This window comes from Mya arenaria, chromosome 2 (genome assembly GCF_026914265.1).
Source record: "Mya arenaria isolate MELC-2E11 chromosome 2, ASM2691426v1".
In the NCBI taxonomy this organism is placed as follows: domain Eukaryota; kingdom Metazoa; phylum Mollusca; class Bivalvia; order Myida; family Myidae; genus Mya; species Mya arenaria.
Genome location: NC_069123.1, coordinates 1617458 through 1636228, shown reverse-complemented (window position 1 = coordinate 1636228; position 18771 = coordinate 1617458). Strand labels below are relative to the sequence as shown.

Genomic DNA, 18771 nt, shown 5'->3' with positions numbered 1-18771 from the left:
TTCTGTATTTAAAAACCTTCTTGATCTCCAAAGGTTTAGATCAGCTTCAGGAGGATTTCAGCATTACAGTCCTGGAAATCTTTCAAGAAATCAGCATCAGGGAGACCAACTCTTTAACCGTCAACTCTGACCTGAAAAATTAAGAAAACAGTATGATAATCGCGACATCAAAACATGGATTAATTTTTTTATTGAACATTATTGTTATAGATTTGCAAAGATTACTTATAATTAACTGCCGGAAATAAGATGCTGTGCTAAGTCTTTATAATCCCTAATTTCAGCGTACAATATCTAGATTCAATTACAGATTTAGCTCCAGACTAAAACATTAACGTGACTTTGTATTGTATTTTTTGTATTGCTATCTGCCTCCCCTTGCTCAAATCAAAATCAATGTAATTTTAACTTTAATATCAAATGGCAGTAAAATGTACAAATTACATTTTCAGCCTTCGTATAGAGGCAGGAAAAACACAAGAGCACAGCAAATGGATGGCTGTGCTTAACTGTTTTTCTTTCACAATTAGGGGTTAAAGAAATGTTTCCGTTTTCCAAATTTCCTGATTTTTAACTGCAAATAGGCAAAAGATTTTGTTATTGTGATTTTTTTTTTAATACATTATAACAGGAAGTTTTTTCTTGCATAGGAAAGATGCATAAATGCATCGCGACTAAATCACAATTATTTTTTTACATTTGGAAATTGTAAAAAACACAACTTTACTAAGCAAAATATCCAGACCAAAGCATCCTATACCTTTCGGTCATGAAATAGGAAAATACTTGTTTACACAGGAAAGTGCGTTACACAGCAAAAACCTAAGCTAAAACTACAGGCGCCAGTTTCTCGCAACTTCTTAAGATTAACAGGCTTAAGTAGCTTATTTCAATTAGCCAAAATACATACTGAAATTGAATTTTGATAAATGAAAAATTGTTTATTGTGATTATCATAAAGACAAGTCTTAGAAAATTAAATATTATGCAAATAATTGAAAAACATCCTGTTATAAGGGACTTAAGAAGTTTCGAGAAATTGGAGTCAGACCTTTACTCCACAAAATTATCTTACCATAGTAAATGTATGTCTTATAATCCTCGACATTTCAAACTATGAGCAACATAAATGGTTTTGCATGCTGCCGCCGTCAACAACAAAAATACCACCACCAAAGCTTCAACTTCTATTTTTTCATTCTCCCCATTTTCAAGAAATTGTACATATTTTCTCTCTTCAAGTTTATACATAGAAATGCCAAGTCCGCATTTAATCTATATAAAGACATCATGACCGAAAAATGTCCAAGATCTGAATACCTAAAAAACTTAACATTCGGCAAAACATCAATTCTTACTACGTGTTTTACTACAGGGATATAACTTTACATGTTTTTTTAACTGATAAGCCAGGTGGCAGGCTGCCTGCAATAACAGTCCAACTGCTTTATCCCACAAGCCTCAACGATCTTATCTCGAAAATGCACGAGTCCTCCGAGACTTGAAAACGCTAAAAAATGACCTATTTTCTAATTTATTAATCAGATAAATAAACTTTCAAAACAGCATCTCAAAGGCTTAACAAAGATTTATCTGAAATGTGTTTTATTCATTAAGTGCTGAGATTTAACTCAGACTTGATGCAATTTCTTTATGACATGATTTCAGCAATCTTTCAGCAGCGATGTTTATCGTGAAATGTAATAACAGAATAACAGGGTATATGATATCTTTAAGGCCACAAAAAATTAATATAGTCTAACCTCGTTGACTCAAACTTGCTTGGCTCGAATTCCTAGTTGGCTTGAACTGGATGTAAAGGACCAATTTTTTTAAACTAATGTTAAGCGTTCCTGCTTGGCTTAAATTTTTCATGGCTCGAATATCTTCGCCGGGCCCTGGGAGCTGGAGACAAAGAGGTTCTACTGTATAGGATTGACCTACCCAATACCTGTATATTTATAAACACAAAGAGTGGGACTCAAACCCCAGTAACCGATGTGCCTAGCGGTGAAACAAAATCACTTTTTCCGACTAATCGAATTTCCCTATTCAGAACCTAATCTTTAAATATTGAAAGGCTCTTTACCTTTTAGTCTAGGTTCATATATAACAAGAAACAAAACTCAATTTGTTCGGCTTTGTAAGTCAGTTTAAAGCTGCACTCTCACAGATATACTGTTTTTACAACTTTTTTATTTTTTGTCTTGGAAAGAGCAAATATTTGTGTAAATATCTGCAAACCAATGATAAAAGATGGCTGACAAAAGATCAGATCGTAGATTTTCATATTCTGTTTGAAAATCAATGTTTTATGGCTTAAACCCTTACTAACGGTTTAAGAAAAATGCATAAAACATCAATTTTTGAACTTGAATATGAAAATCTGTGATCTAATTTTTTGTCAGCAGTCTTATTTAACTGGTTTCCATGCATTTTCGCAATCCTTGGCTCGTGCCAAGACAAAAAATAAAGAAGTTGTCAAAAGGTTCTATCTGTGAGAGTGCAGCTTTAACAGCAAAAAAAATTAAAAAAAAATCTTATTCAATTTAAGGCAAATAAACTGAACAACTGCTGTAAAAGTTGCTTCTATGAATATTAAATTAGCGCTATGTTAGTCGAAAACAATATTTCAGAGAACAATTTTTATGGCAATAAATTTTCAGAGATTATCTGCCATGAACTATAATACAAAAACACACAAATAATTTGTATACCATTAGAACTTTCTGTTACAGTATACATAACAAGTACACATTGTACCAGACCAAGCAATTTATCCTTAATTAACCCTTCTGTCAATCAAAACAAAGATAAGCCTGTCATTCCAATTACCTCTACTAATCAAGCATAACAATACAAGCCTATGCACATATTACCTCCCTTTAAAATGGGTGAACAATGAGTTATTACCTCCCTTGATTACAAAAAAAATGAACTCAAAAATATTGATTCTTCATTTACTGTATTATTTTTATGCACTATGAACTGGAAATGATACACAATGAGCATTGAATAAGAAGGATGAGAATGGTCTATCAGGGTTGAAGTGCACTAAAGGCTGTAGCAGGGTTTAAAATTGACAATTTGCGTGCAGGTCTGACCGATATTGATCAAGCCAGAGTAATTTCAGAAACAGAAAATGGCTGAAAAACTGATTCAAAATTTGTTCATTTGTATTATAATTTCGGTCAAAAACCAAGATCAGTGATAAATCAAGACTATCAAAATTTTAGAAACCCCCTGGAGTATAGGTGTCAGCCAGTTCTAAGAGGTCATGGGTTGACACTTCAAGCCCAACCACAGTACATTCACTTGACCTTTAACTAAAGACTAAGTAACAGTTATTGTTAACTTAACCATCAATTAAACATAGTACAGGCACAGCATCCTTATTAATTGTGAAGTGAAGCAAAAAAATAACAACTTACAAATAGCACTAAGCACAAAATGCCTCTATATAGCCAGGAGGCATGCGCAGGCTTGAAAATAGCTCACTTAACAAAAACAATTAATATGACTAAATGGAAATTTGGCTGTTGTTTTTATCAGAGGCTTTCTAAATGATTAAATGTAAATCATACGGATGAGGGGCAGTAGCATAAACACTAAGTACTGCTCTCTGTCAGCGAGTCGTTTTTTTTAACAATTATGCAAATTAACAAAGCGTGAAATTGCAGCCATGAAAGTAACTATATATTTATATTAATTTACAGCGAAACAGTTCTTTTTTTATAATACAATCAAAATTTTAGAGTTAAACGTTATGCTAAAATGGCCAACACTAGGTAAAATTTGATGACTTTTGCGGATATGTAAAACAGCGCAACTCTCTCACCATAAAAATCATTAGTAAATCCATTGAAACTTTCTGCTTAACTCATTTAGCAATACAAAACTGATGTTCTTAATTGCAAAATTCCTATCAAGTTACACACTGATATAAAAAATAAATAAGAAAATTCAAAATGCAAATGCGCAAAAAAACTAAGACAAATTGTTACTGATCTTTATCACCAGTATACTTTATGGGAGATATCACAAATAACATGTTAATATTATTCATATAACATTCATATTTTTAAATCCATCCATGAAATATTAAATGCAATTCACATAAACATGTCAAAACAGATTAATGTATGCAAAAGAGTAGAATCAAAGACTAAATCAACATATCTGATAAACTTGAAGACATGTCAATCAAATTTAACACAAACCTTTAGATTTTCAAATGAAAAGACTTACAGAAACTGCAATAAAAATAGCTACGCTATAACACTTTGAAATCCATGGCTTCAATTTGATAAGCAACTTTGTTAAACAAAATGGAAGGAATTTTCTTTAATATACCAAAAAGGTACTTCAATGTAGATGTAAATGGCAGAGTAAATATTTACGCAAAACCCTGTAATTGAAGCCAGTTAGTTCATGCACATTCTGAATAGCGATTACACAACCGTAATAAACCGATTGACGCGATATCTTCAGTTCAGAATGTTTTTATGTCAGGTTCACCACTAATTATATCAATTAATGCCGCGCTTGGTGATTAAATTCAACAAATTGTCAACAGAAACTTGTTAAAAACTGCTTACAATCAAATAAAATGTGATGAAAATGCATTTTTCCTTTTGAAACCGTCAATCCCCTTTCCAACCCACATTTATATAAAGTCTTTCATAAACGAATGTCAATATTATCAGATAGAATGATTTTTTATTTGAGGACAAACATTTAATGGCATTGAAAGTTTTTGGCAAGTGTAAATGAAAACTAATTTGGCAATATTTCATTGAAATTCTTGTGGGTGTACATTAAATCAGTCTAAATTATTTAATGAAATATTTTGAAAATATTCTTCATATAAATCACTCCTGTGAAGTTTCATCCAGAGTTTTTGGAGCTGAAGCATGCACAAAGATCTCTATCACCGTACACTATCTTGTAAAAAAAAAAGCCAAAGGCCATTATAAACTCTAAGACAAAAAGCCTGCAGATGCAATGCACCGCTAGGCTTCATATGAATCATTCATACAAAGTTTCATCCAGATCCTCTCATAGTAACATTTGCACCAAGTTATTTCAAAATCCCTCCATTCATTTCTAAATCACAGTCCAGACAAGCCAACTTACAAGAAACTTTGACCAGTGACCCTTACTAGTGACCTTGCCCTGTGACCTACAGACAAGGGCTTTGCATATGACACACATTCTTGTCATAGTTGACATTTATGCCAAGTTATTTTAAAATTTCTCTATGCATGGCCAAATTAAAACCTAGACAAGCAAAATCACAAGGAATTTTGACCAGTGACCCTTCATTTTGACCTTGACTTGCGGCCTACAGAAATGGGTCATGCACATAATACACTGTCTTGTTATCATCAGGTGAGCTTTTGTGCCAAGTTATTTCCAAATCGCACGATGGATGGCAAAGTGACAGCCCAGACAAGACAAGTCAAATTTCAAAGAATTTTAAACAAATTGAATGATCCTTTAGTTTCAGACCTTGACTTGATACCTACAGACATGGTTCTTGCATGTTACACACCTTCATGCCATTTATGCCAAATTACATTTTAAAATCCCCCTTAACATAGCCGGCAAAGCAATAGGTCATAGGTCACAGGCATGGAACTCCTCTCAATGGGATGAACATTAGCACGAAATAAGGCTAAGTTACATCAAAATGACCAGAAGAGTTTGCTCTGCATACCTAGTCCTTATAGCGTCTAACAAATATGTCCGTTTCATATATCCTGTTTTTTTACCGCTTACTGACTCAGTTTTTTTCCTAAATCCCTACCTACGGACCAATATTTATTTCAGGCCATAACCAGAAACAAAACTATTTTTCTTTACGCCTAATACTCACTGTTTTTCCTGAGGACAATTCTTTCTCAAAAAAGTGAATCAGCTGGATGCATAGTTTTCAAGTACCGGTATGCCTGGGACTCTCAATTATTTGCTCACGATGCACAGTTAGCAAACGGGGTGCATGCAAGCAGCCATAAAACAAGGCAACATTTCTACAGTCTGAGTGACGCCAATGATGGAGGATGGATGACAACCAATCATATCATGATCAAAATTACTTGTAAGTAATAATGTCATTCAAGCCCTAAGGAGGGCCCTACACTAAAAATGAGAATGCCATAAAGTCTTTTAGGTTAATATAAATCATACCCACAAAATTATTTTATGACTTTTTCGGAGCAATTGAAACCATCACTATCCAATGCTATCTGCCACTCGTGTAAATAATCTCAGAGTTCGAAATTTATTTAATGTTATTAAAAGTTTTTGAATATTTCGTTATCATCTGATAAGCCCAAAATCTAGAAAGGTACACCAATATTTCAGGTAGTTTTACCATTTTTTATTAAGATAAGGGAGTCCAAGAAAGATCCTATCTTTACGAGCAACGAGCACCCAGCCTGCATGTTGATTAAGTTTAAGGTGTCCCATCCATCATAAAGGTATCCATTTCAAAGTCTTATTGAACGTAATATAAAAGAAAGATGTGATGCCTGAGGAAGATTTGAAAGAGATGAAATTGCAGATAGACAATCATTAAGTTACTAGGCTTTAAACCATTAAGAATATCAACTTTTGCGGGAGTTCAAAGGCCACTCATCCAATACACACTCCCTGCATCACATTTTGCATTGACAATTTGTAAGCAAATGAGGTTGTATTCTAAGACCTGAAGTAATATTTTAATGATTAAGAAGGCCTCATTTGCTACACTCACTCTACCCAATCTTAATCATAAAATGTTACTTTATATCATATAACAATTACACTATACAAAGTCATATATAATATTAGATGCAGTTTTTAGTTTGGCTGTATATTTCTATAACAATTAAAACAAGAAACAGCCAATTTTTCAAACTTTGAGGATATAAAAATCCCACTTGTCATATGATTTTGGTCATATACATGTAATTGATTACAAAGCACTATGTTTTCTGCTTTATTATGATACCAATTCTGTATGGGGCATTGAAGTGATGGATGATATACCTGAAGCTTAAGTGATGAGCCTTTAGCTCATCTATTATTTTAAGATAAGGCTTATCAGTTCATCATGAATACAGAGTTGCTCAAGTTTGTGTTTTGAACTGGAAAGAGATGAGTTTGGCCATAAATTACTAGCAAAAACAGCAGGTCTTCTCCAATTTCCAGAATGTATGTCTTCTATAAAATAATTGTCCTGTGCTACCAAAATGAATCCACCCTAAAAGTTTAAAATTTGGTTGTTTAATTTTTTAATTTTCTCTTTTCAAAGACTTTGAATTTTTAAGAAAATATTTTGTTACACATATTTTATAATTTATATATTTTGCATTTACAGTCAAAACTTGCTATGGCGAATTCGTTGAGACCTTGGGAGATATTCAAGATTACGAAAATTTAATTTAACCGAAATACAAAAAGTGTATAATTAAACCGATAAAAATCGACATATAGATCAATACATCGAGATAACAGAGTTTGAGATATCAAGTTTCGACTGTATAATCATTTCAAGTTTATCAATTCTTAGGGTTTTGAAATTCTCATAATATTTCTTTACAGACTTTGTTCAAAAACTAATCGTTAATTTCACAAACTATTCAACTTAACGATGAGAGTCTGGTCTAGTGGTTACAATATGGCTGTTTTCCTCTCAACCCAGAGTTGATGGTTTGATTCCCACCCGATGAAGTTTATCTTGACTTCGTAAAATGGACAGTTAGATGACTTGAATTAAAATCTTCATGATTAAAAATATATATAGGCAGAGTGACGGAAGAAAATGAGCCCTTGTAACTGACTTACAATCTGATTGGCTAACACATTGTCAACGCAAAATCTGACACAGGAATTGTGTATCGGATGAGTGGCAGTGGGCAGATCTTTAAACACCTGATTTTTTAAAGATTACCGGTAAGCCTTATACTTTAGAATTGCATATCTGCAATTTCATTGGCTGTAAATGGAGGTTGTATTCTAATACTACTTTCTACGTATTCCCAGGAAATGGACTGAGAGCTAAATGAAATAAGTATATAAATAAAGATACTATATGACTCAAAATTGAATTAATTTCAAAATTAACGAAAGATCCTAACACAGTTGTAACAAAAACTCATATTTTCAGGCTGGCATCTCTGATTTAGATTTTTAATCTATATAATCATCAAGACTATTAGGGAAAATTCAAAATAAATTTAATGACGTTGATAATGAAAAAGATCAATTTCTAACAACATAATTCTTAAGTACATCATTATATTTAACATATACTTTGTAGAGATATTAATTTCCTGAGAAATAATAACAGTGACATTAAATCAACATATATGATAAACCTTCTTGTAGATATAAAAAAAATCATTAAAAATTCCTGATATTCCTAAAACATTGGGTGGCCCTCCTGAATCACTTTCAGATTACCTGTAATGACATTTTCACTTTGTTTTTACATTTTCACTTTGTTTTTATCAGTTCTAAATGTGTTTGCCTACTGTACAAGCTCACCTTTACCCAGGGGTTAATGTTTCAATGTTTTTATTTAACCATCCTTTAATCAAGATCAGCACTGGAGCAAACACCATCATTTGTCTGTCTTTTTTTCTCCATTTGATCAAGGGGCATAACTCTACACACACATCATTGGGTCAATTGTTCAGACATTAAAGTTAACAACGTAATTATTCTGATTGTTGTTTACTTTTAAACATGAAATATTTGATAATGTGCTCATATAAAAAAATAAAACATGTCCAGTTAAATCAGTTGTCTCGAATCTTGTTAGAGATACTGCAGATAACAAGTGTTGCCATTCAACTTACAGAACAGTACATATCTAAAAGTTAACAATAATGATGACGTTAACATTGTTGTTAACTTAAACAAAGTTCTGAACAATCAGCCCAGTTCATCTGGCAACATGTGCATAAAGTTTCATTTGAATTTCATTTAAAGTCTATTGGTTCGATAAGCTTTATGTTTTTAAATGCTGACAATGCTGATACAAGGCCTTAAGGATAATGACAATACTTCATGACAAGTTCTTTCATTGAAAAACAGACACACTGAAAATACTTTTTTGTAGTGACCAAGTCTTTTTAAGGGGTCGGTAATTGTTCTTGACGATCATTGTGTTGAAATGACCTAATATTAAACAAGAGAACTTTGTTTGTGCATACACCATTAAACAAGAGAACTTTGTTTGTGCAAACACAATTAAACAAGAGAAAGGTGTTTGTGCCTATGCCAATAATCAAGTTGTTTGTGTAAACACCATTGATGAGAGAACGTTGTTTGTGCATACATCATTAAACAATTAAACAAGAGAACATTGTTTGTGCATACACCATTAAAAAAGAGAACTTTGTTTGTGCATACACCATAAAACAATAAAACAAGAGAACATTGTTTGTGCAAACACCATTAAACAAGAGAACATTTTTTTTGCCTACACCGTTAATCAAATTGTAGTGTATACACCAATTAATAAGAAAAAGTTGTTTGTGCATACACCATTTAACAAGAGAACGTTGTTTGTGTAAACACCATCAAACAAGAGAACGTTGTTTGTGCATACACCATTAAACAAGAGAACGTTGTTTGTGCATACACTATATAACAAGAGAACATTGTTTGTGCATACACTTTATAACAAGAGAACATTGTTTGTGCATACACTATATAACAATAGAACGTTGTTTGTGCATACACTATATAACAAGAGAACGTTGTTTGTGCATACACCATTAAACAAGAGAACGTTGTTTGTGCATACACTATATAACAAGAGAACGTTGTTTGTGCATACACTATATAACAAGAGAACGTTTGTGCATACACCATTAAACAATAGAACATTGTTTGTGCATACACTATATAACAAGAGAACATTGTTTGTGCATACACTATATAACAAGAGAATGTTGTTTGTGCATACACTATATAACAAGAGAACGTTGTTTGTGCATACAACATATAACAAAAGAACGTTGTTTGTGCATACACCATTAAACAAGAGAACGTTGTTTGTGCATACACCATTACACAAGAGAAATGTTGTTTGTGCATACACCATTAAACAAGAGAACGTTGTTTGTGCACAACCAATAAAGCATACACCATTAAACAAGAGAACGTTGTTTGTGCACAACCATTAAAACATACACCATTAAACAAGAGAACGTTGTTTGTGCACAATCAATAAAGCATACACCATTAAACAAGAGAACGTTGTTTGTGCATACACCATTAAACAAGAGAACGTTGTTTGAGCACAACCAATAAAGCATACACCATTAAACAAGAGAACGTTGTTTGTGCATACACCATTAAACAAGAGAACATTGTTTGTGCATACAACATATAACAAGAGAACGTTGTTTGTGCATACACCATTAAACAAGAGAACGTTGTTTGTGCATACACCATTAAACAAGAGAAATGTTGTTTGTGCATACACCATTAAACAAGAGAACATTGTTTGTGCATAACCAATAAAGCATACACCATTAAACAAGAGAACATTGTTTGTGCACAACCATAAAAGCATACACCATTAAACAAGAGAACGTTGTTTGTGCACAATCAATAAAGCATACATCATGAAACAAGAGAACGTAACTTGTTTGTGCATACACCATTAAACAAGAGAACGTTGTTTGAGCACAACCAATAAAGCATACATCATTAAACAAGAGAACGTTGTTTGTGCATACACCATTAAACAAGAGAATGTTGTTTGTGCATACACCATTAAACAAGAGAACGTTGTCTGTGCACAACCATTAAAGCATACACCAGTAAATTAGAGAACGTTATTTGTGCATACACCATTAAACAAGAGAATATTGTTTGTGCATACACAATTTAACAAACAACATTTTTTGTGCATACACAGTTAAACAAGAGAATGTTGTTTGTGCATATATCATTAAACAAGAGAACTTTGTTTGTGCATACACCATTACAAAATAGAAAATTGTTTTTGCCTATGCCATCAAACAAGAGAACATTGTTTGTGCATACATCATTGAACAAGAGAATGTTGTTTTTCGCATACACCATTAAACAAGAGAATGTTGTTTGTGCATACACCATTAAACATTGTTTGTGCATTAAACAAGAAAGTGTTGTGTGTAAATACACCATCAAACAGGAGAGAAAGTTGTTTATGAAAACACCATTCAACAAGAGAACTTAGTTTGTGCATACACCATTAAATAAGAGAATGTTGCTTGTGTATACACCATTAAACAAGAGAACATTATTTGTGCATACACCATTAAACAAGAGAACTTTGCTTATGCATTCACCATTAAACAAGACAACGTTGTTTGTGCATTCACCATTAAACAAGACAACATTATTTGTGCATACACCATTAAACAAGAGAACATTGTTTGTGTATGCACCATTAAACAAGAGAACATTGTTTGTGAATACAACATTAAACAAGAGAACATTGTTTGTGAATACAACATTAAACAAGAGAACATTGTTTGTGCATACACCATTAAACAAGATAACATTGTTTGTGCATACACCATTAAACAAGATAACATTGTTTGTGCATACACCATTAAACAAGAGAATATTGTTTGTGCATGCACCATTAAACAAGAGAACATTATTTGTGCATACACCATTAAACAAGAGAACATTATTTGTGCATACACCATTAAACAAGAGAACATTGTTTGTGAATACATCATTAAACAAGAGAATATTGTTTGTGCATACACCATTAAACAAGAGAACATTGTTTGTGCATGCACCATTAAACAAGAGAACATTGTTTGTGCATGCACCATTAAACAAGAGAACATTATTTGTGCATACACCATTAAACAAGAGAACATTGTTTGTGCATACACCATTAAACAAGACAACATTGTGTGTGCATACACCATTAAACAAGACAACATTGTTTGTGCATACACCATTAAACAAGAGAACATTGTTTGTGCATGCACCATTAAACAAGAGAACATTATTTGTGCATACACCATTAAACAAGAGAACATTGTTTGTGCATACACCATTAAACAAGAGAACATTGTTTGTGCATACACCATTAAACAAGACAACATTGTGTGTGCATACACCATTAAACAAGACAACATTGTGTGTGCATGCACCATTAAACAAGACAACATTGTGTGTGCATACACCATTAAACAAGACAACATTGTGTGTGCATACACCATTAAACAAGAGAACATTGTGTGTGCATACACCATTGAACAAGACAACATTGTGTGTGCATACACCATTAAACAAGACAACATTGTGTGTGCATACACCATTAAACAAGAGAACATTATTTGTGCATACACCATTAAACAAGACAACATTGTGTGTGCATACACCATTAAACAAGACAACATTGTGTGTGCATACACCGTTAAACAAGACAACATTGTGTGTGCATACACCATTAAACAAGACAACATTGTGTGTGCATACACCATTAAACAAGAGAACATTGTGTGTGCATACACCATTAAACAAGAGAACATTGTGTGTGCATACACCATTAAACAAGAGAACATTGTTTGTGCATACACCATTAAACAAGAGAACATTGTTTGTGCATACACCATTAAACAAGACAACATTGTGTGTGCATACACCATTAAACAAGACAACATTGTTTGTGCATACACCATTAAACAAGACAACATTGTGTGTGCATACACCATTAAACAAGACAACATTGTGTGTGCACACACCATTAAACAAGACAACATTGTGGGTGCATACACCATTGAACAATTAAGGGAAAGTTATTTGTGCATACACCATTAAACAAGGGAACTTTGTTTGTCACAGCATACACAAAGGGTTAAAACAAATTGTCTGGCACTTTGGGTGAGTTGCAACAATATATGAATTTTAGATCCAAGCACAATCAGGTTTTCTGAAAAATTCTCGCATATACATATTATATGCAGCAAAAAAAAGGCCACAACCCAAACCGCAAAATTACACTTACGTACAGTAAACATATTTTTGGCAGACTGCTCTAAGGGAGCTTCAAAAAATATTTGTGCCATCTCTCTATACCTGGGGACTCAAATCTTATGAAAAATATCACATTAAGGGAAATCAGATAACACAATCATAAACGTCAAGTCTGTGGAGTTATACATCACTCTGCGGGACATTGACTTTGAGGCAAATATTAAAACGATAACTTCCGATGATGAGGCAAATGGTAAAAAGATAAGTTCTGATTATGACGGTAGATATAAGAAAAAAAATTGATCCTGGTGCACCTGAGTTTTGAACTGGAGCAACTACGATATAAAAAAGAAAATTCTATAATTTGCACTCATATACCTGTAAACTATAACATACCGTAAATGACTGGGTATTAGACATGTTTTTTTCCCTCAGATTCCGATGCAAAAAAATGCCTGCGTATAATAACCAGTAACAATTTTTTGAACTTTTTTTCTGAGGTCGATTTCAAGCCGAGAGTTTGTTTAGATTTATGTAGAAAGGGATGTTACTCGCGTCATATTGATCGATTATATACGGGTTAAAACAGCAGTTGAAGATCGGTATAGGGTATATCGTAAGACGTTTATAATTTTAACAAAAATATTTTGCGATTAAAGTTATTCAATATTATTTTTAATAATAAATTGAATTGAACAATAATTAAACATGCATATAAGAAAACAAAGTTGGGCACTGTCAAAATATTTTTTGTCAGTTGTATGATAAGGTGTGAAAAACTCGCATTGCCTTTTGTTCTGTTTAACATACCAATACTACAAATTGATGCGATAATGGTCTTGTTTTTTTTACACATTTACGCGAACTTTATTCTTTTCTGTAGGTGTTGACATTTTGAGAACAAACCCGCACAATATAAGGTTTACAGTATGCATAACTTAACTTCATTCTCGAGAGGTTATCGTTTACGATATACTGTCAAAAAGAAATCTTACATATTTTCATAAAAGGCACCTTTCAGTGCTACCCAGAAACAAATGGTCACAATCAGTTCTTTTAAGTTCCTTTCCTAACTTAAAACGAATTAAAATGAAACACATTTTGCATTATCATTGTATGGTTTTAAAGATAACCATCGCCATTTTCACGAAAAAAATATTTTTCATCACTGTCAACAAATATGGTGGCCGAAATTGACAAACGTTTTTGACATATTTTCTATGCGTCTTTTAACCAAAAACATAGATTAAAACTTTTTTTCTCTGACTTTTCACAGAATTTTTTCCTGCGTCTAATAACCCCTATCGTCTTATAACCAATCATTTACGGTAACGATTTTTCTTACATTTTGCACTTGTATAAAGTACAACAAATAAACATCCTTAATGGTTTCGTAATTTTGTTAAGAAAAGTATGTCCTGCATGTAAAACAAATTTAAATTCTTGTTAATTCATGTGTTCTAAAAAAAGTTGCATTCACTTTTGTCTGTTGTGATGTTCATTTCAGGCTTGCCTTAACAATTTTAAGGATAAATTCTAATTTTTTTTTACACAACAATGCTTACCTGTCTTTTACAGTTGAAAATGGGGCATAACTCAACAAAAGATAAAACCTGAGTTATGGGCCATGCTTCACACATCTGCAAATTCGTCTATGGTAACATGTGTTCCAATTTTTATTTTTATTTTTGAAAGGTTGTAGAGTAATAGCCAAGTTTTAGCAAAATGATTCCGAGGACAACATCACCTGCAAGGCTATGACAATGCCTCAACATTTTTCTTCACAAAAGAGACGAGCTATCTAGTTTCTTAAGTCATATTTCTATCGTATATAAACAATACTGGATTTCAAGCGAAAATTATATTTTCAAGAAGACTTATCTGAAGCATTACAAATGATTGATTTTACAAATGGTTATTTTTACTCTATCATATTCCATTTTCTTTATCGGTTAAAACAGATTGTATCACTAACTCAAGATGACATTATAGTTATGTTATAATAAATTACTTTTTGGATAGTGATAAAAACTAGGAAAAAAATGATCTCTTCTGATTATATCAACAGAAAAATAAGTTCGAAGACTTTTCTTTAACATCTAGTTTTTTCTATTATCTAGTCATGCTGCAGTTTGCATGGTAACTGATTTTTGAAGCTATTTTTTTTAATTTTATCTATATAGTACCTTGGCTTGATGTTATAAATTCATAGGTTAGAGTTTATTCATCAAGTTTAAGAAATGTCACAGGAACATGAAAAATGCCCCCTGAAAGATGAGTTAGTCTCATGGTAAAGAATTTGCATCTTACACAATAGGACATGGATTCAACACCCACCAGCGGCATCCAGCGCTCTCCTGGCCAATCATAATAGACACTTCTACCCAGAAGACTAACCAAAAAAGATTCTAATCATAACTCTAAATCAATCAATCAATCAATCACCTTTCAATCCAACAAGAGCGCCACACAATGTCAAGGCTTTTCTTCATTCAAACAAGGGGCATAACTGGACAATCATTAAAGCCTTAGAGTAAAGAGCCTGGCTATACATGTGCCTTTTATCTGTAAGATCTGCAGATTCTGTATCAGAGGGTCCTGGCCTCAATCCTCACTCAGAGCTGTGTTGATGATATTACTGCTTATAACCCAAGAATAGTGAAACGTTCTCAATTACATGAACATAGCAGATTTTAAATCTGTACATATTATGACTTTGTCACAAAAAAGATCAACAGAGCTTACGTTACATGTTCTTGATCGTCAATAATCATTGCGACATAAACTAATCTTACCTTCACCTATATGTCTTAGTACCTCTACTAGTAAGATTTTTAATTGATTATCTAAGTCAGTTATAATATCTAGTAGTTTTTATATCTCCTTTTCAAATTTTTCAGACTAAGCCAGCAAGAGCTCTTTTCACAAATATACACAGTTTGCACTGAACTGAACCGAACAAAAATGTGAACATTATGTTACTGCATTTAAATTATCAAATATGACAACTTTATTGCAAACATGAGCCACAAAAGATCAATTCATCATTTCTGGCATTTAAATTTGTCATTTTTCTGCATTACTTAACAGTTAACTCATGACACATATGACATTTTTTCCGAGTAGTTGATGTTAAATATGAACCTCACCTAATTTCATGGCATGGTGTTACAATTTATAATAATTAAACTAATTTCAGCCTTTAATAACCTATGATCTGCATGTTAATGCTTTTTTTCATAAGAGTTGCAAATTTTAGACATAAAATTATGCTTTTGGTACCAAGTGCATTTTACATCCGGCTGCAATTGCATCCACATTACCTGTGCACACGTGAATCATGTTTTTCCCTATGTGTACCTATTATGTTTGGGCTTAGGTTATCCAGTTAGTGCAGTGGTTAGGGCACTCGCTTCTCACCAAGGCAACCTGGGTTTATCATTCCCAGTCTGGGCTTATGTGAGTTTGGTATGTAGTCACCAAGCCGGACAATAGGCTTTCCTTCGGGTACTCCGGTACTACCCACACTCTCGCGTAAAATTGTGCCGCTGAGAATGATTAATATAATGTTGCAATAACTTGTTTCATAATCGTAAAATATGTAAGTTTAAACTAACATTTATCCTATGTGTAAACATAACTGTGTTCTATGTTGTACAATTTATGCACACATGTGAACCATCATTTATTATTTTATCCTTTGTGCACACACATGTATCATGTTTTATCATATGGGCATACATGTGAACCATGCTTTACATGGCATGAAGTAAAATTTTAATGATTAAGAATAGGGGGACTTCAGCGTAGTGAACAAGCCTTTCTTAATCATTAGGATTTTACTTCAAGTCATCTTATTGACTTAGAATAAAACCTCATTGGCTGACAAATTATCAATGCAAAATCTAAGACAGAAATTGTGTATCTGATGAGTGGCAGTAGGAGACCTTTAACACTCGTGTAAGTTGAAAGTTCTTAATGATTAAGCCATATAGTACTTAATGATTGCCTATCTGCAATTTCATTGGCTGAAAATCTAGGTAGTAATCTTTAGTAATTTAAACGCAAAACTTTTCACTAAGGGTGAAGAGAATAGCTCCCCATATTTTGCAATCAGTCCAGCTAAAAAACAGATGAGCTTTTCCTGTGTGAAAAATACGCTATAGAACAAACAACCAATGGTAATTTATATATCAGTTTCAGTTTAACTACTCGTTTAAATCAACCTTTGATGTAACTAAACATAATACGAAATAAATAATGCAATTGGCTTAACCTCAGGGATGTTTTCTTGAAAATTTATAGCCCAAATTGCAACTTTAAAGTAAACTTGGTCACATTTATTACAAGTTTGCTAGAGATCAAAAAGAAGGCTCCTTGATCATTAAGCAATCCGAGGTGAATGTACAGGGCTCATGTTGCATGACAATCTATCATTAAATGTATTAAACAGCTATAATGTCACACTTTATGTCGTCAAACATCATTCATAATGTTGAACAATGTTTTGACATTTGATGGACAATCATATCAACCGCAAAAATGTTGCTTTTTTGTCATTTAAAATCCAAGGTGTATGTTTTATTGTTATTTCCACTTAGAATTGTATTCAAAGTCTTAAAACCCTGTTTATTAGTTGACATGCAGCCATCTCACCAACCATATAACCTAACAGCTCTCCATTGACGTGTGGCCATCTCACCAATCTGCTGTCTGTTGATGTGTAGCCATATAACTGTGCTGCTTTAAGTTGACATGTGGCAATCTCGCTAAACTGCTGTCAGTTGATTTGTAGCTTCATAACGTATGACTGCTATCAGTTGATTTATAGCCATATAACCTATAACCACTCTCAGTTGACATGTGGCCATCTCACCAAACTGCTGTCAATTGACATGTGGCCATCTCACCAAACTGCTGTCAATTGACATGTGGCCATCTCACCAAACTGCTGTCAATTGACATGTGGCCATCTCACCAAACTGCTGTCAATTGACATGAGGCCATCTCACCAAACTGCTGTCAATTGACATGTGGCCATCTCACCAAACTGCTGTCGATTGACATGTGGCCATCTCACCAAACTGCTGTCAATTGACATGTGACCATCTCACCAAACTGCTGTCAATTGACATGAGGCCATCTCACCAAACTGCTGTCAGTTGACATGTGGCCATCTCACCAAACTGCTGTCAGTTGACATGTGGCCATCTCACCAAACTGCTGTCAGTTGACATGTGGCCATCTCACCAAACTGCTGTCAGTTGACATGTGGCCATCTCACCAAACTGCTGTCAGTGGACATGTGGCCATCTCACCAAACTGCTGTCAGTTGACATGTGGCCATCTCACCAAACTGCTGTCAATTGACATGTGGCCATCTCACCAAACTGCTGTCAATTGACATGTGGCCATCTCACCAAACTGCTGTCAATTGACATGTGGCCATCTCACCAAACTGCTGTCAATTGACATGTGGCCATCTCACCAAACTGCTGTCAATTGACATGTGGCCATCTCACCAAACTGCTGTCAATTGACATGTGGCCATCTCACCAAACTGCTGTCAATTGACATGTGGCCATCTCACCAAACTGCTGTCAATTGACATGTGGCCATCTCACCAAACTGCTGTCAATTGACATGTGACCATCTCACCAAACTGCTGTCAATTGACATGTGGTCATCTCACCAAACTGCTGTCAATTGACATGTGGCCATCTCACCAAACTGCTGTCAGTTGACATGTGGCCATCTCACCAAACTGCTGTCAATTGACATGTG

General features: G+C 33.6%; 1 protein-coding gene across 3 annotated transcripts in view; it reads right to left on the bottom strand.

Annotated features, from left to right (window-relative positions):
* Nucleotides 1-18771, bottom strand: part of LOC128225070 (solute carrier organic anion transporter family member 4A1-like) — a 102479-nt gene that overhangs the window by 65414 nt on the left and 18294 nt on the right. For 2 of the 3 annotated variants that reach the window (XM_052935083.1, XM_052935082.1), the window contains exon 3: nucleotides 17-131. The gene's annotated coding sequence lies outside the window, so the exon portion shown is untranslated. Of the gene's footprint in view, nucleotides 1-16; nucleotides 132-4248; nucleotides 4333-18771 lie in introns of those variants that run through there. The other variant, XM_052935085.1, reaches the window with a different exon arrangement.